The following is a 26596-nucleotide window of genomic DNA, read 5'->3' on the forward strand; positions in this document are numbered from 1 at the left end:
TAACACATTGCAGAAGATGGGGACTCCGTGAATGCGGTCAGAATGTTTAAATATAAGGAGATAGTTACATAGATGTCCTCGGTTGCCACCTGCACATTTAATTGACGGTGGTCTGGATTTTTCTCCATGCCGGTCTGTTTAAAAGATGTCTGGGAAAGACCCCACAATAGAAGAGAAAACAGAACATCCGTGTTGTCAGAAGTAACCAGTGGAAACACCAGTGTCAGAAAGTCATCCTGTGGATTAGAAAGCTCTTCAAAGTGTTCCAGCTCTTGGAAGATGAAACATCTTTAGGCAGCATAAATTGACAAATGCATTTGTTCTCAATTGTCCCTTGCACTTTATCACTGTCTGCAGTATGTCAGAGGTTATGTCCAAGTTGAGATTGTTTTGATAAATTAGTTTATTTTCTCTTAACTAGGCACAAAAGCCTCTAATGATTTGTAAGCTAAGACAGGCATGCAATATTATTCTGATTACTGAACAAGTAACTGGAAGAAGGCACTGTGGCAGGAATTGTTGAAGTCTCTTAGTAAACAACTTTGAGGTCTTTTTGGTTTTATTTTTTTCAGTCAAGCACTTTATAAATTTTAAGCTTTTCTTTAATGAAGTCAGTATGTCTAGTGCATGATTAAATTTTCTGATCCTCTCCTTTATTTAGGAGGTTTCCTCATTTTTTTATATAAAAAATATTATTTGGTAAATAAATATGTTGCACAGTTGATACAACAAATGGGAGTGTTGTCATCATACAGGCAATCACTGGAATGTAATCAAAAGCCCATCGCCTCATAATATTCTGACAATGCATTGAATTTTAAAAAATGTGGATTTGATGAAGCACATAAACAATTAGCCTGATAAAGAGTATTGATGAGCTAGACAGTTTGCCCACTGTCAGCTGTTTAGTTGGTCTACGTTACCCTACTGTTCCTTTTCCAAATTGTTTTGAATGGGCTCACATGGCTATCTAGCTTTCTGTCTGATTTCATTTAACTAGTTGTAGTTGGTGTAAATAAATGAACCCCCCCCCCTCTCTCTCTCTCTCTGTGTGTGTGTATGTATGTAAAGGTAAAGGGACCCCAACCATCAGGTCCAGTCGTGACCAATTCTGAGGTTGCGGCACTCATCTCATTTTATTGGCCGAGGGAGCCGGCATACAGCTTCCAGGTCATGTGGCCAGCATGACTAAGCCGCTTCTGGTGAACCAGAGCAGCACACGGAAACACCATTCACCTTCCCGCCAGGGCGGTACCTATTTATCTACTTGCACTTTGACGTGCTTTCGAACTGCTAGGTTGACAGGAGCAGGGACCGAGCAACGGGAGCTCACCCCGTTACAGGGATTCAAACCGCCGACCTTCTGATTGGCAAGCCCTAGGCTCTGTGGTTTAACCCACAGCGCCACCCGTGCCCTGCGTGTATGTATGTACACACACACACACACACAGTATTAAGTAGTCACAATGTGCAGTAAAGCAGTTAACAGAGTGAAGCATTTTTGCCTTGCTCAAATATCAGCAACCAATGCCTCTGTAAAAGCAATCGTTTGTCTCCCGCGATTTCAAGTTGTGGTCTTGAAAGTATTGCATCCTGAAATCAAGGTACGTCTGATCTGCTCAGAAAGCTTTCTCTATGCTTGCATCTACAGCACTGGCAGAAAGGCAGCCTTAGCTAGGAGTCTGGCCCAAAATCAGAATCACCCATGTAGAAACCATCACCAGGGTTTCCCCCCTTTTCCTTTTGGCCTCTGGCACTTTCCGTTTATTTCCTCTCTGTCGAATGAGAATTGGCCAGCAGATGGTGCAATTTGCTTTTCTTTATCCATCTTCACCTAAATATTTCTTCACAGAGCAAGACCATTCCCAAAGTATGCATAATGGAACAACAGCAGTGGTTTGTTTCAGTTTCCCCACAAGCTAACATTTCTCTGCCGTAACAATCGGATCCTTTCGGTGTCTGTTAATAATTCAGCACAAGTGTTTTAAATAAATGCACAGTAGAGTATCCAACCATTCACAGGTTGTGATCCCACAGTCAATCACCTGTGAGAAAGACCCTTTCCCCCCAGCACTGCTTACTTCTGAGGAGACACATATAGAATTGTGCTTTTAATCTGCAATCCTAAATGTACCATGGAGTAAGCCACACTGGATTTAGGCTGCATACGCACTAACCCGATTGTAGGACAAAAAAGTAGTTTTTGTCAGTCGGAAATGGTTCATGCTTGTCCTCAACATGCCGCTGTTGTTGTGATGATGATGATGATGATGATGATGATGACGACAATGATGATGCCCATCTCACTGGATTCAGGTCTAGATTGATTCTAGATCTTGCTGTCTACAAGGGTATGTGTGGTTACTTGAGACATGTCTGAAAACCCTCCCATTGATTCATACATTTTTCTCCTTGCACATGCCCCAGATGAATGAAAAATGAAGCGGTGATCACGATCTTGATACACACCCATCCACAACACCATTGGACAGATGCGGATATGGCCCCTGCATTGGCAGAGCCACCTGCATCTGTTTTCTAATGGACACGCTGTGGGGCAAGGCAGAATCAGTGTACAATGAACTTTCATTTTTTGAATGATTCTAGTTTCTCAAAAAGCGCCTTTCAGGGGTGGAAAATATGCAATAGGTTGTATGTGGACTATGTAGAAAAAACGAGTACTACTAACTATCCACTGTTTACAGAAAGAAAAGTGTGTATGTAGCCATAAAAATACTTATTTATAAGTCACAATGCCTAGGAATGTGTGGTAAGATATAAGCATGAGATTGGATGTTCAAAGCATATACAGTGGTACCTCTGGTTACCTACTTAATTCGTTCCGGAGGTCCGTTCTTAACCTGAAACTGTTCTTAACCTGAAGCACCACTTTAGCTAATGGGGCCTCCCACTGATGTCGCACCGCCACCGTGTGATTTCTGTTCTCATCCTGAAGCAAAGTTCTTAACCCGAGGTATTATTTATGGGTTAGTGGAGTCTGTAACATGAAGCGTATGTAACCTGAAGTGTATGTAACACGAGGTACCACTTTATTCCCCTTGGAAAGTTGTGGCAAGTTTCAGAAGCGATACTTTTGACAAAAAGCCATCCCCTGCAACAATTCTGAACTGTACAATTCTATAGACTGGGGAGTTAAGCAATTTGAACAAATCTGATTCCTTTTAGTAACTAGAAAGAGCAAAAAGGGGTTTTATTGCTGAGAAATATGAAGCTTTCGACTCCCCCATTTCGGGTTCTGTCTGGTCCCTCCTGCCATAACAAGGTATCTCCACTGAACATTGGAATGAAATCTGGTATGTGCATTGGGGGCACAATTTTAGCTTTAGATCTGGATTCCAGCTTGACCCCTGTGCCCATTTTCAAAGAGTGTACAGCTGAACTGTCTGGTGTTTGAACCAAAGGAACCCAAGTGCTAGCATAGGGGTCTGAGGAAGAGTCACAGTATCTATTTAGTGTTTGCCTGGAGGATAGAGAGTGGTCTGTGTAGATTCCAATGAATTCACATCCATTGTTCGATCCACTTTTGACTCTTGTCCTGCCCACCACTGGTACATCACCTCCTGCAGGTTGTCCAAAAGGGAATATGCTTCTCAGGTGGAGAAGGTTTTCCTACCACTCTCTTGACTCATGGACAGGCTGATTTGGAGGCAGATGAGATCCCTCAAGTAGCTGATCCCAAGCTGTACAGAGCTCCCAAGGTAAGGCACCAGCACCAGAAAGGAACTAGGAGCCTTTTTGCAAAATGTGCCATCATCGAATCATAGGATCGTAGAGTTGGAAGGGGTCACAAGGGTCATCTAGTCCAACCCCCTGCAATGCAGGAATTTTCTGCCCAACATGGGGCTCAAACCCACTACCCTGAGATTCAGAGTCTCCTGCTCTACTGACAGAGCTACCCCAGCTAAATAATCAATGCCTGATTGAGAACACACAATCAATATACCCTGTTCACTCAGTAAGTCCAGAATAATGTGGTCGTTGTTTGCCTAGGTGGCTTTTGAGCAGAATTTGCTTAATAGGTATAGTTTTGAAAACAAACAAACAAAAAAATGCTACCTTTGGTTTCTAGGACTTATTTTTGACTGCTGGTACCCTGGGGATTTAACCACTAAGGATGGGTAATTCCCATGAAGCATCTGCGTGGTCACTGTTGATACACAGAACTCTAAATCAGAAGACACAGCAGCAAAGCCATGTTCTCCTCTAGCCATTTTCTGTTGATAAAGCCCCATTTCACAGGCAAAAGAGAGGGGGAAAGGGGTGGGGGAAGAAAAACTACGCCGATATAATTTATGCCCTTTCTAGATGTTGTCGATTTCACCTCAGACTCTGAGCCACAGCTTTTAAACGGTCCATTAGATAACCCAATCCCTTGATGACATTTTATAAAAAAAACTAGAACCAAGCAAATGGGCAGCCGAATCTGTTTTGCAATCCAAAGGGCAGTCTTTTCCTCTCTGAAAGACTGGATGCACGGTTTATAAATATTTTATTAAATCCTTTTAAACTGTTGTTCTTTCCAAATTCTCTCCTCTGTGGGTTCCTGACTGCAGCATTAACGTGGGCAAAGTGTTTCTGGGAAGATCAGGAAATGCAATCAGACTCTGTTTAATACCCACAGTGCTCTCTTGTCCCCGCTGATTTTCAGAGCTACATTGCACACGGATTTGTTTCCGCTTCCCCGTCCCCTTTGAAAATGGAGAGATGTTCAAGTTCCAAGTTGAAACGGTAGCTTCATGATATTGCAAAGGAAGGTGCACAACCCTTGGGGCAGAAAATATTGGTTGTTGTCTGTGGGGTGGTGTTTTTTTTTTTTTTTTGCTTGAGGCAGACCATTTTTTCAGAGGTGGGGAGGAGAGGGAGGGAGGGTAGGGGGTTGCATATCCCTCCCAAATAATATTGAGTGGCGTGTGACTCAAGCTAGGCCTTGAGGAAGCTTGTGCTCCTTTTAATTGTGTGCGCTGTGTAAACCGCATTGAGTCACCAAGTCACACATTTTAAATGAACTCACTCATAATAAGGCTGGTTGGGGTGGTGCTGTGTGTGGCAGTCAGCTCAGCGGGATCCCACCTTCGTCGCCAGTGAAATATACTCAGAGTCGCAAAGTGATTTCATGCTCTTTATTCAGCTCATAGTGGTGAGGAGGAATGAATGAAAGTCCCCTCAAGGTATCTGCTTTATATACATTATTTACACAATGGGCTGCACATGATTGGCTAATTCCGGAATTCTACTGTAAGCCAATCAGGTTGTGGATTCACTTCTATCTGGAGCATGATTGGGTGGTTCCTGCCAACCAATCATATTGCTGCATTGTTCTAGGACCAGTCAGACTGCTGCATTCTGAATCCTATTGTTCTAGGACCAATCAGACTGCTGCCTTTTGGATCCTATTGTTCTAGGACCAATCAGACTGCTGCAGTTTGGATCCTATTCAACTCAGTACATAACACCCCTCCCCTCTAAGTTCCAGTCCTGCCCGGGAGGTCGCATTCATAGTCCTTGAGGTACGCCGGTGGCCTACGTGTGCGTTGCGGCCTGGGGTGTTCCCTAGTCCGGGGTTCAGGTTCTGGCTCATGTTCCAAGGATGCTGGCTGTGATGGGCCTGTTTGGTCTGGTGCAACCGGCTCGCTCAGTCGTGGTTCTGGTTCCGGTGTCCTTTCGGCCTCACGGGTCCTCTCTGTATTTACTGATTCTGCCTCTCCTGCTGGCCCCTCCTGCTCTATGGGCCTCACTGCCCCTCTGTTCCCTTGGGACTCCTCTGACCTTTCCTGGTTTTCTCCTGGGAATCGTCGCCGTATCTGGTCGCAGTGGCGGCGCCAGCATTGCCCCCCATCCGTTAGCACCTCGTACGACACGGGACCAGTGACCCTGGTGACTGTGGCGGGTACCCATGCTGGGCCTGCCCCAAAATTCTTTGCGTACACTGGGTCCTGGGCCTCGAAGGTCCGGGGGTTCCTGCCTTCCCCCACCACTACCTCATCCTGAGCTCTATCGGGGTGAAGGCGGTCCAATCTGATTGCAAGGCGCCGACCCATTAGTAGTTCAGCGGGGCTCCGGCCAGTCGTTGAGCTGGGGGTGCTGTGTTGTGCTAGGAGGAATGTGGCAAGGCGGTACTCCCAATCCCCTTGCGTCATGCGGCGAAGGGTGTCCTTGGTGGTCCGCACCATGCGTTCTGCTTGGCCATTGGTGGCAGGGTGGAATGGCGCCGAACGGATGTGGCGGATGGCGTTCTGCGCTGTGAAGGTTTGGAATTCTCCTGACGTAAATGCAGTCCCGTTGTCTGAGACGAGAGTGTCAGGGAGCCCGTGGGTTGCAAACAGCCTGCGTAGTACCCGGATGGCTGCGGACGTAGAAGTGGACGGTACCAGTGCGACTTCCAGCCATTTGGTGTAGGAGTCCACCACTATGAAGAATGTTTTCCCCTGAAAGGGGCCAGCGAAGTCCACATGCAGGCGTGACCATGGTGCTCGGGCGGACTCCCAGGACTGGACTGGGGCCCTTGGGGGATCTGGGCGGGATTCTTGGCAGGCCTGGCAGTGTTTGACCCAGGCCTCTATCTCTCCGTCGATCCCCGGCCACCACACATAACTCCTGGCAAGGGCCTTCATTCTTACTACCCCTGGGTGTGTCTCGTGTAGGGCTGTGAGGACCCTTTTGCGGAGGGGCTGGGGAACAACGACCCTGCTTCCCCATAACAGGCACCCCTTGTGGGCCGACAGTTCATGTTTGCGGGTTGTGTAGCCAGCGAATTCTGGCCCGGGGCTGCTGCTGGGCCATCCCCTCCACACCCAGTCCAGGACCCGGGAGATGACCCTATCTTTCTTGGAATGGTGTGCAACTTCTTGTGCCTGAATGGGGCGGTCGGGAAGCAGCTCCAGGCTCATAACCTCTTGTGCAGGTGCTGGGTCAGGGCCTGTTTCCGGTAGTGGTAGCCTGCTGAGGGCGTCCGCATGGCCCATCGCCTTCCCAGGGCGGTGAATCAGTGCATACTGGTAGCTGGCAAGGAAAATTGACCACCTGAGGACACGAGGAGACAGCACTTGGGGGGTCTGCTTTTCGGAGGCAAACAAGCCAAGCAAGGGCTTGTGGTCAGTCACCACGGTGAAGGGCCGCCCGTACAAGAAATCATGGAATTTTTTTACTCCCTTCACGATTGCCAGACCCTCCTTGTCGATTTGCGAGTAGTTCCGCTCGGTTGCGTTGAGTGTCTGGGAAAAGTATGCCACCGGTACCTCTCTTCCATCCGGGAGTTGGTGTCCCAGGACAGCGCCAATGCCATAGGGTGAGGCGTCGCATGCTAGCACCACCGGCAGCCTCTCGTCGAAGTGTGCCAAGACCGAGTTTGAGACAAGCAAGTCCTTGACTGCCTGGAATGCGGCCTCCTGGCGCTGGCCCCACACCCAAGGGGCCCGCTTGTCCAGGAGTCTGTGTAGGGGCTCCGCTACCGCCGCCTTGTGGGGAAGGAAGGAATGGTAAAAGTTCAATAGTCCCAAGAAGGCCTGAAGTTCAGTCTTGTTCTTGGGCGCTGGGGCATCACAAATGGCCCGTACCTTGTCCCCAGTCGGGTGGACCCCTTCTGCGTCCACCATAAATCCCAGAAAGTCCACCTGAGGCACTCCTAGTAGACATTTTTCCCGCTTCACCTTGAGACCCGCCGTCTGGAAACGGTGCAGAACGGTGCGGAGGCGGTCCTCAAACTCCTCTGGTGTGGGCCCGGCAATCAACACATCATCGAAGAAGGGGGTGACGCCAGGAATCCCTTTAAGGAGAGAGTCCATTAGATTCTGGAATATGCCTGGTGCCACGCTGACACCGAATTGCAGCCGCTTTACCCTGAACGCTCCTCTGTGCGTCACAATCGTCTGTGCCTCTGCTGTGGCCTCATCTACTGGCAGTTGTTGATATGCTTGGGCCAAGTCCAGCTTGCCAAAAATTTTCGACCCAGCCAGGGTGGCAAGGACATGGCTGACCACTGGCACTGGGTATGCATGGGCCGTGAGGGCCTTGTTTATGGTACATTTGTAGTCTGCGCAGATGCGGACCGAACCATTCGGCTTGACGGGTGTGACGATTGGGGTTTCCCAGGGGGCATTAGGCACCGGCTCCAGCACTCCTTGCTCCACGAGTCGGTCCAATTCCTCGTCTATACGGGGTTTCAGGGCGAACGGGACCCGGCGGGCCTTGAGCCTGACTGGTCGTACTGCGGGGTCAAGCTGTAGAGCAATGGGGGGGCCCGTATACTGTCCCAATTTCCCATCAAAAACCCCCGGAAATTCCTTGCATATGGCGTCCACGTCCACTTGTAAGGTAGTGTGGTTCACCCCGGTGACGGCTAGCCCCAGTGGTCCAAACCATGCCAATCCCAGTAAGCTAATGTAGGGGCCCTTGACCACAAGCAAGTCCAGTTGCCGCGTCCGCCCTCGGTATTGCACCCTGAAGGTCCCCACCCCCATTGTGGGGACCTTACGTTTCTGGAAGTCCCGGAGGGTGAATGGGGCCGGCCTGAGTTTGGGACCCCCAGTAGGACACAGTTTCCTTAAGGTCCTTGCCGAGATTATGGATAGAGTTGAACCCGTGTCAAGCTCCATGCGGCATGGGGCCCCCTCTATCTGTACCTCTACATAAATTTTCTCTACGTTGGGGTGGGGCAACTGGTATACCTGGAAGTCCGTGAGCTCCGTCGAGTTGCCTTGGTGTGTTGGGCCCCGGGACCTGGGGCTCTTGGATTGGTCATCTGATGCCTGGCGTCGGGTGGGCCGAGCTCGACACACCCGGGCGATGTGTCCCAATTTTCTGCACTGCCTGCACTCTGCGTTGCGGAAACGGCAGGTCCTCCTCTCGTGACTGTCTCCACAGCTTGCGCAGTTCCCTGCTTCTCGTCGAGGCAGCTGTGGTATGTGGGCTGCTTGAGTGCGCTGCTGTACTTGGTGCACCTCCTCCCTGTTGGATCCTGAGTCGTCTGTGAGGTCTTCGTGGTGGACCCTCGGTTGGGACGGCTGGCTCGGCCGTGCCTCTTGCGTCGACCTCTCGGCAGCTTCCGTTGCCAGGGCCTCCTCCAGAGCGACCTGGAACGTTAGGTCCTTCTTAGCGTAGAGGCGTCGTTGCAGCTTCTCATCCTTCAGGCCACCGACGAGGCGGTCACGAAGCATGTTCTCCAGCTCTGAGAAGTTGCAGAACCGGGCAGCTTGGCGGAGAGAGGTCACAAACCCAGTTATGGTTTCCCCAGGGGCTTGCCGCTTTGCATAGAAGGCATTTCGACGAGCCACCACAGAGGGCTGTGGCGAAAAGTGCCCCTTCAGCTGTTCCATTATTGTTTTGTATGGAACAGTAGCGACGTCTTCGGGTGCAAGGAGAGCCCGGGCAATTTCAAACGTCTCCTCTCCGCAGATGCTGAAGAATATTGCCCTCTTCTTGGCGTCTTCTTCATCGGTGACCCCTTTGGCTTCTAGGAGGAAGGTGAAACGGGAGGCGTACGCTTCCCAGTCTCCAGATGCTGGGTTGAACGGCGAGAAGCTGCTGTCGGTTGCCATTCTGAGTTCCTTGTGTCCCGGAGCTGAAGCCTGGATACACGGTGCGAGGCAGCGGTGCGGCAGGTGGCGGTGCTGCGGTGCTGTGTGTGGCAGTCAGCTCAGCGGGATCCCACCTTCGTCGCCAGTGAAATATACTCAGAGTCGCAAAGTGATTTCATGCTCTTTATTCAGCTCATAGTGGTGAGGAGGAATGAATGAAAGTCCCCTCAAGGTATCTGCTTTATATACATTATTTACACAATGGGCTGCACATGATTGGCTAATTCCGGAATTCTACTGTAAGCCAATCAGGTTGTGGATTCACTTCTATCTGGAGCATGATTGGGTGGTTCCTGCCAACCAATCATATTGCTGCATTGTTCTAGGACCAGTCAGACTGCTGCATTCTGAATCCTATTGTTCTAGGACCAATCAGACTGCTGCCTTTTGGATCCTATTGTTCTAGGACCAATCAGACTGCTGCAGTTTGGATCCTATTCAACTCAGTACATAACAGGTGGGATGGCAGAGCCTCATGAAGAGAGACCATGCTGCCAGGGCAGCTGAAAACTTGTCCTTGAAGCACTTCCCATAACCCGCACATCCAATTCGAAAAGAGATGATAGACAGAAAAGAAATGGTTAAATGTACCCAAAGGCAGTGAGGGTTCTCTTGCCTCTTTTTCCTTTTTCTTTTTCTTAAGTCTCTGAAAAAACCGTTGTAATGATGGAGGCCTTAACTCATGGCATTGGATGACGGCTGTTGTGCCATCCAGGACAGACAAAAGGAAGCAATTTTTCTTGCAGAACTACAGAATTCACTCCCACGAGAGACAATGATGGCTATCAACTTGGATGCTTTAAAAGAGGGTCGGACAATTTCTTAGAAGATAAGGCTGTCCATGGTAACTTCTTCCATGAAAAGGGACTTTTAGTTCTCAGTGAGCCTTGCACTAAAGTAGCCGCTGTGATCTTTTGTGAGTACTTCCCCTCCGGCATTGCACAGTTCACTCAAGTTGTGGATGGGCAACTTCTCTTGGCTACCGACAAAGAGTCTTTGAATGAAACGGGAATTAGCATGCCCCTTCTTTCCCTTGTGCACCATGAAATCTCCATCACTACCCCGCATAGAGACATCACCTTGCCAACAAAGGTCCGTATAGTTAAAGCTATGGTTTTCCCAGTAGTGATGTATAGAAGTGAGAGCTGGACCATAAAGAAGGCTGATCACCGAAGAATTGATGCTTTTGAATTATGGTGCTGGAGGAGACTCTTGAGAGTCCCATGGACTGCAAGAAGATCAAACCTATCTATTCTTAAGGAAATCAGCCCTGAGTGCTCACTGGAAGGACAGATCCTGAAGCTGAGGCTCCAATACTTTGGCCACCTCATGAGAAGAGAAGACTCCCTGGAAAAGACCCTGATGTTGGGAAAGATGGAGGGCACAAGGAGAAGGGGACGACAGAGGAGGAGATGGTTGGACAGTGTTCTCGAAGCTACCAGCATGAGTTTGACCAAACTGCAGGAGGCAGTGGAAGACAAGAGTGCCTGGCGTGCTCTGGTCCATGGGGTCACAAAGAGTCGGGCACGACTAAACGACTAAACAACAACACCCCGCATACCCAACTGAGTACATGTCAGCAGGCATTGTAAGGAGTCTGCATTTATGATATGGTTTATCTCTGTAGATCAGGACATAAGTATAAGATTGACATAACTAATAAGATGAGCTTTGGTGACTATGGAACCAGCCAGATCCCAGCCCCCTGCTGAAAGGTGTCCAGGCATATCCTGAGTTCACCCACATCTGACCTAAAAGATCCAAACATGCAAATTTAGTTGCTAAGTACAGGGCTCCCCAGTGAGATCCATCCACACAATGGTAAGGTGATTTAAAGGCAGCTTGTAGACAGTGATGCCTAGGCTCAGGTAATTGCTTACTATCACAAGTCTTTCACCTTTTTGTTAAACAGACAGGAACAGGATGACCAAAGGTGAGAACTAGGCAGGAAATTCCAGAAATAACTATGGAAATTATAGAAACCACTCATTTCACGACCCCTTCCCCTCTCCACTGCCATGCCTTGGCAAAAAGGGTATTAAAAAACCATTAGGTGCAAAGGTTAGTTGGCTCTCACAGCTCCAACAGGACAGCGCTTAACCCGGTGATACTGACAACAACAACAAATTATACCCCACCCATCTGGCTGGGTTTCCCCAGCCACTCTGGGCAGCTCCCAACAGAATATTAAAAACATCAAACATCAAAAGCTTTCCCATACAGAGATGCCTACAGACCTCTTCTAAAAGTCAGATAGTTATTCATCTCCTTGACATCTGATGGGAGGGCGTTCCACAGGGCAGGCACCACTACCGAGAAGACCCTCTGCCTGTTTCCCTGTATCCTCACTTCTCACAGTGAGGGAACCGCCAGAAGGCCCTCGGAGCTCGACCTCAGTGTCCGGGCTGAACAATGGGGGTGGAGACGCTCCTTCACACAGGTTCGCTTTAAGGACAGGTATACACCCCTCCCCCCACCTTCTAGTGTGGGCTTTTGACAAAATTGTCATGCCCATGTTTCTGTAGGCCTTTAGAATGGTTAGAAATTTTTTTACTCTTTAATCAAACGATCTATATATTGTCATTTGTTACCTGCTTAGATTGTAACTTTGCTGTCTAAAGCAGCATTTTCATATATTCTGCCACTCTTGTGTTATATAAGAAACCAAGCTGTCTCTATTTCTTTGGGTGAGAGTTGCTTGAAGACATAAGATGGAGAGTTACTGTAACACATCCATAACATCCATAACAAATGCATGTCATAACTCCAGCAAAAGATCCCAAACCTCTCAGCAGTGTGTATAAACATACTTGAGTATTGGCTGTACACATGTGAGTCCAGGTACGTACTTGTAGCAGCATCTGCATGGAACACCAGCACTGCATAAAATGTATTGCTTGCCCGGTGAGATATACAAGTCAGACCATAAGTGACCACTGTTTGGACTTCAGACAGTTCCACAAAGAACAGCTGAAGATTAGGAGATCGGTCAAAGCAATTCTCTCTCCACAGAGCTGAGCATCACCTTGATATCCAGAAGTGTAATGCATACAAGGCAACTGAATTCATATGTTTGCTCACTGAGACAGCAAACCCGAAGATTTGCCTTTATTGTGGCACAGCTGGGAGTAAATACAGCTATTGTGGTTTTCTATTGCTTCCCAAAGCACCGGCAGCCTGCGACAAAGGAAAAAAAGGAGAGGTAAATATTGTACCTAGGTGGACAAAAGAGAAAGGTGCTGTGATAATTAGATCAGTCTTGTTTTCTCTTTTTTTCCATTTTGAAAGTGGTAAAATTACGCCTTTTTGAGGAGGATGAGTGATGGTGTCTGGGCAGTTTTGAGCAGCATCTGAAGTTACAAAGAAATGCCGGGTCTGGGTAATGCTGCTTTCTTGCTAAAGAGCTGCAGATGCTTGTATTTCCTCCTTCCCCAATATAGGCTTTAGTGGGAATTAAATAAGCAAGTCATCAGTACCTGGCAGGACATCACCTTAATGAGAGAGGCCAAGGGATGAAGTGTATGCTTCATGCTTTATCTTAAGAGGACATGATGCTTTTCATAAGAAGCTTCAGAACTGGATTCTATTTGTTGCAGAGTTTGGTTCCTACCCGCCCCCCCTCTAGGGCTTAAGAATGGAAGTGAGTAAAGAAAGGAATGGGAAATTGCTGATCCGAATGTCTCTAACAATAAGGAAACAAGGACTGGCTGTCATGAGTCACGTATAGACAATTATTCCTGCAGGGCCAAAGGAAACCATTTCCTTCCTAACGGCTTCCTTGCTACTAGCATTGCCAACTCGATAGAAACCTAATGGAAGGGAACTCGGCTGTGCGGGCAGGCGAGGTGGGAAGCTTGTTCTCTTTCTTTATCGAGGTTCCTACTCCTGGACCTTCACTTAGACATGGAAGAGGAATTCATTCGGTCTGCTTTTGGCAGTGGACCAACTCAACAGGACTGTCCTGAACTGGCTTATGGCTCAAAACACATCTCCAGATTTTGCAATGTTGTGCATGAGAAGTGTACATGAAAATGCATGGATATTCTATAAGAATTGTGTACAGTCATCGTTAATTGGGAGGCTAGTGAATTATGCTTCTTGCTCTGGGTAGGCTTGGTCCTTTTATCAATATTTTTGGATGAGCAGCTTGAGGCATCGTGTTTTATGAATGTTTTCTAACAGAGTTTTACAGGAAGCTGGTGTACACGGCCCATATTCCAAACCCTATTTGAGATAAGGGCTATTGTAGCCTGAGCTGGCCTGAGTTTGACAAAGTAAGCATCTAAAACAGAGTTTGACTTACTCCAGCCTTTTTGCTGGTGATGGTGCAAGTTCCACTGGGTTGCCAGGTTATGTGACTGAGCTGGAAGGGGTTTGGAATAGGTGCAATTCCCTTCTTACCCTCTTCTGCCCCTGCCATGCCCCTTTTGTGTGTGTGGGTGTGTGTGGGGGACTTACACTGGTGTAAGTTCTGCTGGCTTAAGCTCCACAAGCTGAGCCTCTTCTGAGACAGTGTAACTCCAGTTCAGTAGGGATGAGAGAGTTATACTGGTGTGGTCCAAGACAGTCCAATATCTGCCTATTCCAAACATGCTCAACCCAGTAGATATCAGGCTTGGGTTGTGCTCAGGGCTTTTTCTTAGCTGGAACTCACCGGACCTCAGTTCCAGCACCTTTCTGGTGAGGTGGGCCCCATTGCCACTATAAGAGAACAAAGGACACGGGTGGTGCTGTGGTCTAAACTACTGAACCTCTTGGGCTTGCTGATCAGAAGGTCGGTGGTTCGAATCCCCATGACAGGATGAGCTCCCGTTGCTCTGTCCCAGCTTCTGCCAACCTAGCAGTTCGGAAGCACACCAGTGCAAGTAGATAAAGAGGTACCATTGCGGTGGGAAGGTAAACAGCATTTTCGTTTTCTCTGGTTTCTGTCACGGTGTCCTGTTGTGCTAGAATCAGTTTAGTCATGCTGGCCACATGACCCAGAAAGCTGTCTGTGGACAAACACTGGCTCCCTGGGCCTGAAAAGTGAGATGAGCATTGTAACCTCATAGTTACCTTTGACTGGACTTAACCGTCCGGGGTCCTTTATCTTTTTTACCTTTTTATAAGAGAAGAAGGGAGGTGTTCATGATGAGTTCCAGCACCTCCTTTTCTAGGAAAAAAACACTGCTGCTGTTGCTGTTTTCTATGCTCAAAGTCATCCTGGAGCACTCTTCTGAATGCGAAAATTGATATGAACAAGTATAATAGATACTACTATGATTGTGTATGGTCGTATGCACAACTGAAATGCAGACTGTTAAGAGTCCCTTTTTAAAAAACAAACAAACATGCAAACTGGGATGGAAGGACCTATGAGCTAGTACCAGAAAAACTGAAACAGGACAAAATTTAGCCAGTCTCTCCACCCCTACTTTCACACCACCACCCTGTTGGGATTCATGGTCTTTGTTGCTCCTCAAGACATTCAGAGTGGGCCCAGCCGTCACAGCAAAGCGGAAGGTCTACGGCCTCCTCTGTTATTCATGCTGTGTTAGTTTCCACACATAGTGAAGTGAGACAAGATAAACTGCCCCTTTTTATGCGCGATGGAGAAAATGTCTAGAAGGCACAGCGTGTGCTTGGGCTGGGTTGGCTAGGAAGATAATAACAAGTCAGAGTTTTCGCAAGCTGAGCTGCTTAGCGATTGCTTTACATAGCAATCGAAAGATCTCAAATTAATAGCCAGCTTCCTTTTAATCTCTCACATGAATGCCACTGCTATAGTCTTCATAATTATAATTAGGCAAACTCTTTACCTGCTTGATGCGTACAATCAGAGCTTTATGAAATAGCATTGGAGCTGCAAAGACTCGTGGAATGGGAGGTCTGTGCACAATCCTATTATTCTTTAATTGAATTGATCCGGCTACCCCAGTGTTCATGGAACATATGACATTTATCCTGCTAAGCATAACAGGCCACCAAGGAAAGTTTCTTGAGACTGTGTAATGGAAGAAATCTCAGTATTCTGATAAGAGGATTGGTTTTGAATGGTACAGCTAGCTCTAACAGGAAGTCCCTTACCCCACTCCAAAAAAATTGCCAATGTGCTCATGGGAAATGATGCATTCTGAAAGCTGGGTTTTGGGTCAATTATGTTTCACATAAATAAGAGCACAGTTATACCTACTTTGTTCTTCTTCTTATTACCGTATTTAACAAGATGTCAGGGACTGGCTGGATGAGGAGGAGTGGTGGAAACTGCCTGACCAAGAGCCCCCCAGGGAAAGCACAGAGGGAGAGGATTTGGACCCTGGCTTCTGGTGGTGGGAAACTGGCCAGAGGAAAGGTAAAGCTGGGAAGTGCTGGAGGCTGGGAGCCTGAGGGATAGTGAAGAGGCAGAAACAGGCAGGTACCCCCAAACAGGGCAGGGCTAGGAGTCAGACTTGGCAGTTCTCCCGCAGAGCCGCACTGACAGCTTCTCTGCTGACAGCTTGCAGGCCCCACTACTCCCAGAATGAGGTGTTTATTGCATTTTGCTGAGCAGAAAGTCAGGCAGACACAGAGAGGATCCCTTGGAGCTCACCGTAGACAGAGGGAAGCGGCCTGACACAGAGGGATAGGGAATGAAGGAGGAGCTACAAGCTAGTCTGGACAACTACTTCCTGAAGACAGGAGCAACCTTTAGAAGTCTCTGTGTATTCTTTGTCCCTCTTTCCTTAATAAAGAAGCTAGCTGTAAGTTAGCCAAGTGTTTTGCTCTCTTTCTCTGACCTGTGAACAACCTGCTCTCCTTGTCGGCTCCCTGACATCATTTTTCTAAGCACTGTATGAGGCCAAAGACTCATCTAGTCCATAATCCATAATCCTGTTTTCACAGTTGTGGGAATGTTCAGGGATGCAGGAGAGGATATATTGTCTGATAATAGCCTTTCCAACTTGTGTTAACAAGTTCACAATTTAGCAGAGTAACATTCCCCTTTTTAAACTTGCAGCGGATGCATTTGCTCAGGCTCGCTAAAGCCTCTATAATAACTGTTCTGGTATTTCCCCCTTTTTCCCTCATAAAAGATAAGACACGACAGAGTCTTCTATAAAAGTATAAAAAGGTTTACTCACACATCATTCTGTTCACAATAGGATCCCAGAAGGCAGACTTAGCTTAGAAAAGTAACATATACCTGGAAACTATCTCATAAGAAGACAGTCCCTTTGTCCTCTCTTGGCTGGAATCCAAGAGGGCATCTTTGGCTAAGCAGATGTTGATTCTTCGATGCATGTAGTCAAAGAAGGGAGAGATAGCTGCCCTGCCCTGTGCTTTTGTCATTACCTGCACAAGTGAGGCCATGCCCACCTCTAGTCACATGCAGAGGCAGTCTGTCCCAGCCCAGAAGGAAACAGGAAGTTTACCTGCTGGCTGGACAAACATTCCTCCCCATGTGTAAACATGTTCACTCTAGGAATGTTGTACTTGACTGCTCTTGTGTTTCACATCCCACAACAGTGGCCAACCAGATGCTTATAAGAAGTCCACAAGCAGGACCTGAGCATCACAGCAACCTCTCTGCCTGCAATTCTTGGCAACTGGTATTAAGAGGCATATTGCCTCCAGCCAAAGAGGCAGATCCTTCCTGCAAGCTCACAATCTAATAGACATGATACAAAAGGAAAATAGGAATGTGGAGGAAAGAGGGAAACAAGCACTGGAGCAGATGTTTCTTCTCTGGCTGATGGATGTGTTGGTTCTCCCTTGTCATGAAGGCCTTCCTAGGAGGCAGTTAGTGATTCACAAAATTTTAAAAGAGGACTGAGATTGTTCTTAGCAGAGGGTCCAGGCACAAACCTAAATACCTTTAATTGGACTCCAGCTTCTGTTGAGGAATTTGCTGAGGTAGTTTGGGTCATACACTTCCATCCTCTCTCCCTCCTATCTAGAAAAGGAACAGTAACACTTACTTCCCAGGGTCGTGTGATTGCCATTTAAATTGCCGGGGATTGGACTGGGTGACTCCTGGGGTCCCTCCCAACTCTACGATTCTATGATTCTTTGAAAGAATGAACCATCAGGCCTCCTGTTTATAGAGGCTCATTGTCAGGCAAACTATGCTGAAAGAGTTAATATGAAAAGGACATCAGGCAATTTGGAGGTAATTATTTGAGGACTATTGCCCTAAAGACTATATAGCAGGAACTGTAACTTTCTAGATGTTGTAGGACTTCAGCTCCCATCAGCTCCAGCAAGAATGGCCAATGGTCAGAGATTATGGTAGTCCGACAACATCTAGAAAGTCACAAGTCTCTCCATCCCTTTGGTGATTTAGGAAAGAAGTCAAAGGAATAAGATGATGAAACAGGTTCAAGCAATTGAGGTCACCATCTACCCCTGCATTGTAGGAGGTCTGTTCTCTTTAAATAATGGTTTGGCATGCTCCCTTGGTGTAAAGAGGACCAGCTCCTATTGACTTTTGCAGTGCTGAAATTTATATAAGCTGAAAACCTGGTACAATAACTGCAAGGCGGTGATCCTTCTGTGGAGAACAAGGGTGTCAGCCTACATAAGCCCAGGAATCAGTCACAAGGAAAGGAGCTATTGATTACTGATTGCATTACAGAAGGCTCTTGTTAGGCCTCCTTTGTACTGGCGTGTACGATTTTGGTCCCTGGATTTACGAAAGGACATATTAGCATTGGAACAGGTCCAAGAACAAGAAAGCCAGTCTAATTTTAGGCAATTCATCCCCAGCCACCGAGAATCTAATACCTTTCCTTTTGAAAAATGGAAACGATAGAGACTTAAGGCTGCAAACCTATCACCTGCAACCCTTTACCTGGGAGTAAAATCCCATTGAATGTAATTGGCCTTTCCTTTGAGTAGGCATGTATTGAATTGCCCTGTCAATTAGGTAACCCAAGGAGCGACTTGCAATGAATCACGCTGCTCAAATTAAAAAGGAATACATGAAAGGGAAAATGAGAGCTTGCTAATTGTTACTTCTTTTTTTATTATCCCAGCTGCAATATTACATATATTCTTTTTATGCGAGAAAGCCATCATATTTGTGCCAAGACATAATTACTTAACGGTTGGCATGCAAATGTGGTCTAAGACCACATCTTCCCCACCCCTGACAGCCCTGACAACCTTCTTAACTGGAAATGCCTGGCACTGCATCTGGGCTATCAAAAGCTACTAGCCATGATGGCTGGATCTCTGCTGTCAGAGACAGCACACCTCTGAATGCCAGTTGCCATAGGTGCCATCTCCTTAAGGCTGAGATGTATTCAGCCCCCTCAAGATTGTTTAGCAGAGGGCTCAGTCCCCTGCAATATTGAGTGGGGGAGGAGGTTGAGCATAGCTGTCAACTTACAGATTTGAAAATAAGGGACCAGCAGCCTCGAAAATAAGGGACCAGTAGCCAAAATCAGGGATTTTAGTCAACCAACTGAAATACAAAGTTAAAAGGGACCAGATAATTTGGAAGAGCAGCACTGGTTTCTAGCCCTTTGTTTCCAGAGGTTGCTGCTCAAGACACCAGCTGATGAAACACTGCAATTAAATAGCTCCAAGCAGCAACCACTTTTTGCACAAAACGAAGTCCAAGCTACGAAGATGCTGCTGCAGTTCTGTATCTTTTCTCTCGTGATCCATCTAAAGCTCTCAGTTCCATCAGGCGGGGTGGGAGGAAGGGGGGGGGAAAATAGCGCCCAAAGTAAACCCGCGGATCAGACCATCTATGCTAGTCTACCACTACAAATCTATGGGAGAAGCGCTTCCATTCCTTCCTCTGCTTTCTCCCTCTATGGTTAGCCCTTGGAACACCTGCCCACGCCTCCGCCTCTGCCTCCTCCCCCCCCCGATCTGCTTTCTCTATGGTTGCCCTCGCTCTCCTCTCAAGGCTCCTCAGCAATTCATAGGCTGCGCCAGGCTGCCCATCTCATCTGGGTCCTTCGGCGGTGCAGCTGAACTACGGCCTAGTGTGACAGGCGGCGGCGGCGGCGATGGGCAGAGGAGAGGCCCCAGGCAGAGACGCTAAGTTCAGCGGCCACGAGGAGGATGGCAGTGGAAGGGCCCGAGACTCCCACCAGTCCCGGTGGGGAGGGGCTCCCGGGGGCTGAGGCTGGTGAGAGGAGGCCGGAGGGGGGCGGGCCGGGCAGCCAAGCAACACAGTTGGAGCCTCCTTCCTCCGTGGCCGGCAGGGAGGGAGGGAGAGGAGCTGCTTCCTTGAAACCCGGGAAATTTAAGGGACATCATCAATAAGGGACAGCAGCGGGACATGGCGCTGGGATAAGGGAGTTTTCCGCCAAATAAGGGACGGTTGACAGCTGTGAGGTTGAGGAATGAGTGAAGTTAGGTACTTGGCTAGGCCCAGTTTCTCCAGAGTCTTGGTATGGGGCACGGAGAAGAACTGTGCCTTCTTCCCTATAATGTGAGCTGCCACTGTTTCCCCTGCCACTACCACCAACCATGGCTGCTGTGGCGGATGCAGCCACAGCTTCCACCCTGCTTGTGCCAGCTGCAGCCATGCTGCAGCCCGGCTGGCAGGAGGCTCGCCTGGTCCGCTGCCAGGCTCGTTGCGCTGGGCTGGGCACTCAGCCTCCTCCCGGCATCACACGCATGACATCACATGTGTGAAGCTATGCTGAGCCCCCCAAATGTTGTGCCTCTTCCAGTAGCTGAGAATCACAACTGGGGAAGGCCTGTTGTACTCTGGTCCTGCTGTTGGGCTTCCCATGGGCAACTGTGAGAACAGGATGCTGAATTAGATGGGTTTTTGATTGGATCCAGCAATACATTACATAGGTTTTTAACGGGCCTTGTGTGCATTCAAAAAGTATGTGGCTTGAATGGGGTGAAAGAAGGCTTAGGCTGTGCCTTGGCATTTTTTCCTTATGACACTTTTCCTAAAGGGCAGACAGGGGTCCTGATTCTCCACTTGCGTTCCAATCTGATAAGGCAGGGCTGGAAAATTGCCCCCTCTCCTGTTGTGGGCCACAGTCCCTCGGAGGCATTTTAAGGGTATGTTTCCACTAGGGGTAGGGTCATCTCAAAAGGAAACTCATGCCGTGCAAAGAAGCAGTTTTAACACACATTTTAAAAACATAGCTGCATTTCAAGGAAGAGACATTTTGTAATGCATGTCTTTTAATATGAAATTATTGTTTCAGGGGGGAAAACACCACTCTCTAAAAATGCCTAGAATTCGGAAAGAGGTTTTTTTTTTTTTTAAATTACAAAATCTCATTGGCATAAATCCCTGATAGGTGTTTAAATTAGTAATTTCTTTGACTTTTTACCTAGCTAATTCCTATGATTGCCATATATTACTTACGGAGTGGAAGAATCGTATTGAATATGTTGAAGAGGCAGCGAGAATTGGATATGAACAAAAGTCTTTCAAAAGAGTTGATTTAATAACGATGATATGGCATACCCAGGGTATGCACAGTCATTTTTTGGCTCTACTGTAGGCATTGATCAACTATGCTTTGCAGTATTTTGAAGCATGGGAGAAATGCTGCAAAACCTGTTTATCTGTGGCAAGAGTGGGATAAGTGTTCACACCTTGAGACAATGGTGTTTCATCCACAGCATGGATTGAAGCTTCCTGATGCAGCCATCTAGGACTGGATCTACAATGACCTGTTTAACGTTATTAGAATGATATTAGAGACAGTTGTACCTTGAAAGTCAAACGGAATCTGTTCCAGAAGTCTGTTCGACTTCAAAAATGTTTTAAAACCAAAGCGCAGCTTCTGATTGGCTGCAGGAAGCTCCTGCAGCCAATCGGAAGCCGTGGAAGCCGCGGACATTCCGCTTCCAAAAGAACGTTTGAAAACCGGAACTCTCACTTCCGGGTTTCGATTGTTCGGGAGCCGATTTGTTTGGGAGCCAAGGCATTAGATATCCAAGGTACGACTGTATATTGTTCTAAAACATCACAGGGCATACTTGTTAATTAAAGTGTTTTTTTACCTTGGGTTTATTTTTGTCATAATGCTGTCTCCCTGCTGGTGGTTGTGGGATGCTCTGCAGTGCCCTCTGGTGTCACATTTTAATAACACATCAAGAACATTAAAAGTAGGACATCATGTGTCCATATACATTATCAAAACCCTTCTTTAACCCTTCCTTGACATTAAAAGCCATGAGTGTAGATTCATCCCTAGTTGAAGCTAAGCAGGTTCGGTCTGTTAAATGTCTGAATGGGAGTCTGTGAAGGCACCTCATATATGTTACCTTGAATTCACTGATGGAGGAAAGGCAGGAGAATTAAACGGTACAAATAAATTAATGTTTAGCTCAACAATTTTCTCTGTCCTGTGTAAGAAAGTGATTGGCAAAGTCCACAATTAGAAAAGTAAGTGTTTTAATAAAGGACTGTGAAATGGAGGAGCAGGCAAGGAACAATAAGAAGAAACAGTTGCGTTACCTTGCATGGTTAATGAGACAAAGAAGGAAAATTAAGAAAAGTCACAGTGGTGATATGGCAAGAAATATATGGATCATCAACCAGAGCAGATGAGATGTAATTATAAGAGAAATCTAAAAGAATTTTATGAGGGTATAAAAAATATGAATGGTTAAGACTGGTTACTAAGCAGCGCTACCGGGATTTGAGCATGAAAGCGATCATCTTGGTTGGAATGAAAATAAGTTGTAGAGAGGCTGAAATAGTTTTAGTAAAGCATTAAAATGTCAGCATCCAGAATAATGGGGTGTGCTGGGTGTCAGAAACAGAGCTGAAACCAAACACACCAGAACCTACATCCTAGGAAATTGTGCAAAGTATAATGACTCAAAAGAACAATAAAGCACCTGGGATACATGGCTTTGCAGGAGAATTACTGAAGTATGGAGGCATTTCTTTGCATCAAAAATTAAAATCTAATTTGAAACATCTGGAGAAGGGACATAGTTGCAGAAGAGTGGAGTGTTAATTTGCTTTACCTGTAAGGATGGAGATAAATGGGGCCTAATCATAACTGACGGCGCAGTTTCAAAACAAACTTCCTTCTTGGAAAATTACTTAAGTTGAATAAACCTTTGGTGGGGATGGAGGCTATGTGTTGTCTGTACTGGTGTCATTCATACATATATGCTATTTACTTGACGAATATCATCAACACAATTGCATCTTGTTTTGTTTGTCCCATAGCAAACTAATTCCAAAGATGAGCAGACTTTGAAAACTAGTTTACAATGCAGGATGTGGATCTACATTTCAATTACCGTAACAGAAAATGCCCAAACTCCCATCTGCAAATGTATACAATGCATACAAAACACAAGTGCAAAGAGAAGGTATGAATTACAGTGAAATGTTGAAAGTGAAGTGTATCTGTTTAGTATAATTTCATGAATATCATGAGAAGGAAAGGGATCTATTATTCTGCTTTTCTCTGGAAATTAGAGCAGACCAAAAGCTAATATTGTAAATTTGGATGGCCTTGAGGCAAAACTACATCTTCTTTATGCTACTTGATTTCCCCCTTGTCAAATGAGATGCCAATTCTATCAACATGAAGATGACTAGGCTATAACAATCAGCTGGAGTCTTGTCATATGGTAAAAGCAGTTTTCCGAGGATTAAAACCATCTTCTCTCTGGCTTCATGAAAGTTGTCAATATGCTGCCTGAAAAGTGACTGACATATGCAACCATCATTTTTTAGAAATCTGTTAAAAATTAGAGTTCTTGACCAATTAAAAGAATGTATTAAGGCAAGTTTAGCAGATTGAGAAAATGCTTCACCAAATTCATATAATGATGTAGGGAAAGAGTAGGCAACTAGATTTCTTCGGCAGATGATGAAGGACCATTTTTTCTGGGGTGGTGCCAAAAAGAGTTGTTGTCATTTTTTACTGAGGGAAGAAGGATTATCCGTATTCCCCCTATCCTGTTTACTTTTCTTGCCATCCAATCCAATTCCTTGATTACTTGCTGTTCCAGTTCCAGTTTTGTTTTCCTAGAATATAATATTGACCAACGGAAGATCACATAGTGAGCATGATGATCTTACAAGGCCATGTAGAGAATCAGACAAAGTCAGTTGAGAGTGAGAGCAAAGCTCCATGATTTCCCTTGCTCTGAAGGATCGAACACTTTTGCTGCACCCCTCTTTACAATATAATGTATGCAGTGAAGCATAAATTTAGAGTGAATTATTTGTACATTTATATGTAAGTCTTTCACCCAGTGTTCTTTGTGCCCAAGAACCCTCAGAAGATCCGAACCTTTTTCTCTGGTTGTATGGCACAAAGAAGGGATGGGAAGCTTACAGTGGTCTATGACAGCCATGTACAACACGTCGATCGCGAGCCTTTGGACCTGGTGGACCTCGGGGTTGTTTCTGGTCGATCGCAGGGCCTTTCTCTGAGCAGCGAGCATGAGGCGCGAGGGAGCTGGGGAGAGGTCTGCGTGATGCTGCTGGAAGAGGGGAGGCAGGCTTAGCATGGCTTTCTCAAATGGGGAAGGGGGTGGCTGGAGATGGAGGGAGGTGCGAGGAGGAGCTGCGTGGAAAGGCTTCCTTTGACAGGAGAGAGAGAGAGAAGGAGGGAAGGAGAATCACGGAGCAAGGAAGGAAGCAACTTGGAAGGTAAAGCGTTGAGAGAGAGAGAGAGAGAGAGAGAGAGAGAGAGAGAGAGAGAGAGAAGCTGGCTCCTCAGATCTGTGCAAACTAATATAAAAATATAGTTTGACTTTTCTCACTTGTTTAGTTAGAAGAAGAAGAGTTTGGATTTGATATCCCGCTTTATCACTACCCGAGGGATTCTCAAAGCGGCTAACATTCTCCTTTCCCTTCCTCCCCCACAACAAACACTCTGTGAGGTGAGTGGGGCTGAGAGACTTCAAAGAAGTGTGACTGGCCCAAGGTCACCCAGCAGCTGCATGTGGAGGAGCGGGTAAGCGAACCCAGTTCCCCAGATTACGAGTCTATCGCTCTTAACCACTACACCACACTGGCTCTCTAGTTACTTGTCCATCTAGTAACTATTTGGCTCTGTCATAATGATATCCAAACATAACTACTGTATCTGTGAAATAAAGATCCATTTATTTATTTATTTATTTATTTGCAAATGACTTCAAGAAGGTGGTAGGTCACTGCTAGTTTTTGATACTTGTTGGTAGATTGCAGCCAACTTTAGGTTGGACGTGCCTGGTCTATGACATCTGACGGCAACTTCCATCACCCCCAGCCAAAATGACCAAAGGCTGGAGATAGTGAGAGATGCATTCCACCAGAAGCTGGACTATAGGTTTCCCATTCTGGATGCATAGTGTCCACAGATATTGGCATAAACAGATTTTAAAAAAAATAGTTCATTTCCTGATCCGATTTTCAAAAGTATTTCTTTGAAGACAATTAAAAAGGAGCTAAACAGAACTAGGCTTAATTCAGCCAAGATTAAGTAGAACCAAATACCATATGAGACATGATGTTTCTGTTTCATATCCCTTTTTCTGTGTGCTCTCTCTCTCTCTCTCTCTCTCTCTCTCTCTCTCTCTCTCTCGGAGCATGCTGCATCACACTTTGTTTTGCATTACATCAAAAGGAGGAGAAAGCAAAGGGGCATGGAGTGGCAGAAATGTCATGTCGCTCACAATCACATTCCAGGGTAAATTTAATGTGGAAAAAGTCAAGCACATTTTTAACTCTTCCACTGAAATCCTTCCTGCTGAGAAGCATTGATTATATCAGGCACAATGGCATCTTTCATTTTTTAAATTGAAAACCCCCTCTGCATTGTCCCTCCCGGTATTGTCTAATTGTTTTCTAAGATTATTTCTACCGTTTTGCTCCAGTGACCATATATTGATGATTACCTGCATGAAGTGCTCTCGGTTAGCTTTCCAGATGCTGTTATTTAAACTCTGTACTTTTAAGCTTCTTCGAAGATTTTAAAATATATTGACACGTTGTATATTAAAATTTTACATCTCATTTGTTGTGTTTATGCTCAAATTGTCTTCCTTTAGGGATTTTTTTTTAACAGCTGCGTGTGACATTGCAAACGCTGCTGTGAATTGTCTTTGTTTTTGTTGATTTGTGATTTCACTGATTTGGGTGGAGTTACTTCAAATTTTATTTCTCTGCCAGTATAAATCACAATTTCACTACTGTCGGAATAATTATTATTGTGTGGAGTAAAGGTGTGAAGCAAATGAGCCCATTCATTGTGACAAATTCAGTAGTACTATTGCTCTCAGATTCTGCTTGTGGGTTTCCCATAGGCACCAGTTAGCCACTGTGAGACCAGAATGCTGGATTTGGTGCACTCACAGTCTGATTCAGCAGAGATCTCCTTATGTTCTTGCATGACAGTGCTTGTTTGACCATCTGTAGGGCTACTGACCAAAGTGAGCTGGTGTCCTTCAGATCATGTTGGGTTAGAACTCCTACCATCACTGCCTATTGGCCATCTTGAATGAAGGGAGCCAAGTTGGGAAAGGATGGCCCAATGGCATAGACCACACTTTAGGGTTTCCCTAACCTCTAGCCTTTTTCTGAACATAGAGCTATGAGTTGGATTCAGATGGAGTTGTGCTTAAAATAGACGCATTGAAATCAGCAGGACATAAGTTGATCTGAGACCTACTGATTTCAGTGGGTTTACTCTAAACCTAAGTTTTGATTTAACCCAGTGGATTCATTGAGAAGAAATCTGAGTGAGGAAACACCTGAGACACAACATCCAGCAGAGGCAGTTTGAAAAGGCCCACTAAATCATGTTCTGTATGTGTATGCCAGTTAATCTGGAACATTTGTGAGATCCAAAGAGCTGAAGTGCAAGTACACTGACTTAAGTGACTTGTGGATCGCAACCAGACATGTCGTCCTAATCTGTTTTTCTTCTTATTGCCAGAGACAGAAATCTCAGGGTGAAAGAACCCAGTTGTGACAGCATACAACAAAAACAGATTTAATAACAATGAATGGGGGAGGAAAGCACAAAACAATATGAAACAATACAAAATCGTACCTGACATACTCTGCTGTAACCCAATTCTCTGATCTA

General features: G+C 46.2%; 1 long non-coding RNA gene across 1 annotated transcript in view; it reads right to left on the minus strand.

The window, feature by feature from the left end:
- Positions 1-26596, minus strand: part of LOC310743828 — a 603392-nt gene that overhangs the window by 184635 nt on the left and 392161 nt on the right. The window contains exon 2 of the long non-coding RNA XR_014539256.1: positions 3829-3922. This is a non-coding gene — a long non-coding RNA (uncharacterized lncRNA). The remainder of the gene's footprint in view (positions 1-3828; positions 3923-26596) is intronic.

The sequence above is a fragment of the Podarcis filfolensis genome (genome assembly GCF_964270895.1).
Source record: "Podarcis filfolensis genome assembly, chromosome: 1".
Classification (NCBI taxonomy): domain Eukaryota; kingdom Metazoa; phylum Chordata; class Lepidosauria; order Squamata; family Lacertidae; genus Podarcis; species Podarcis filfolensis.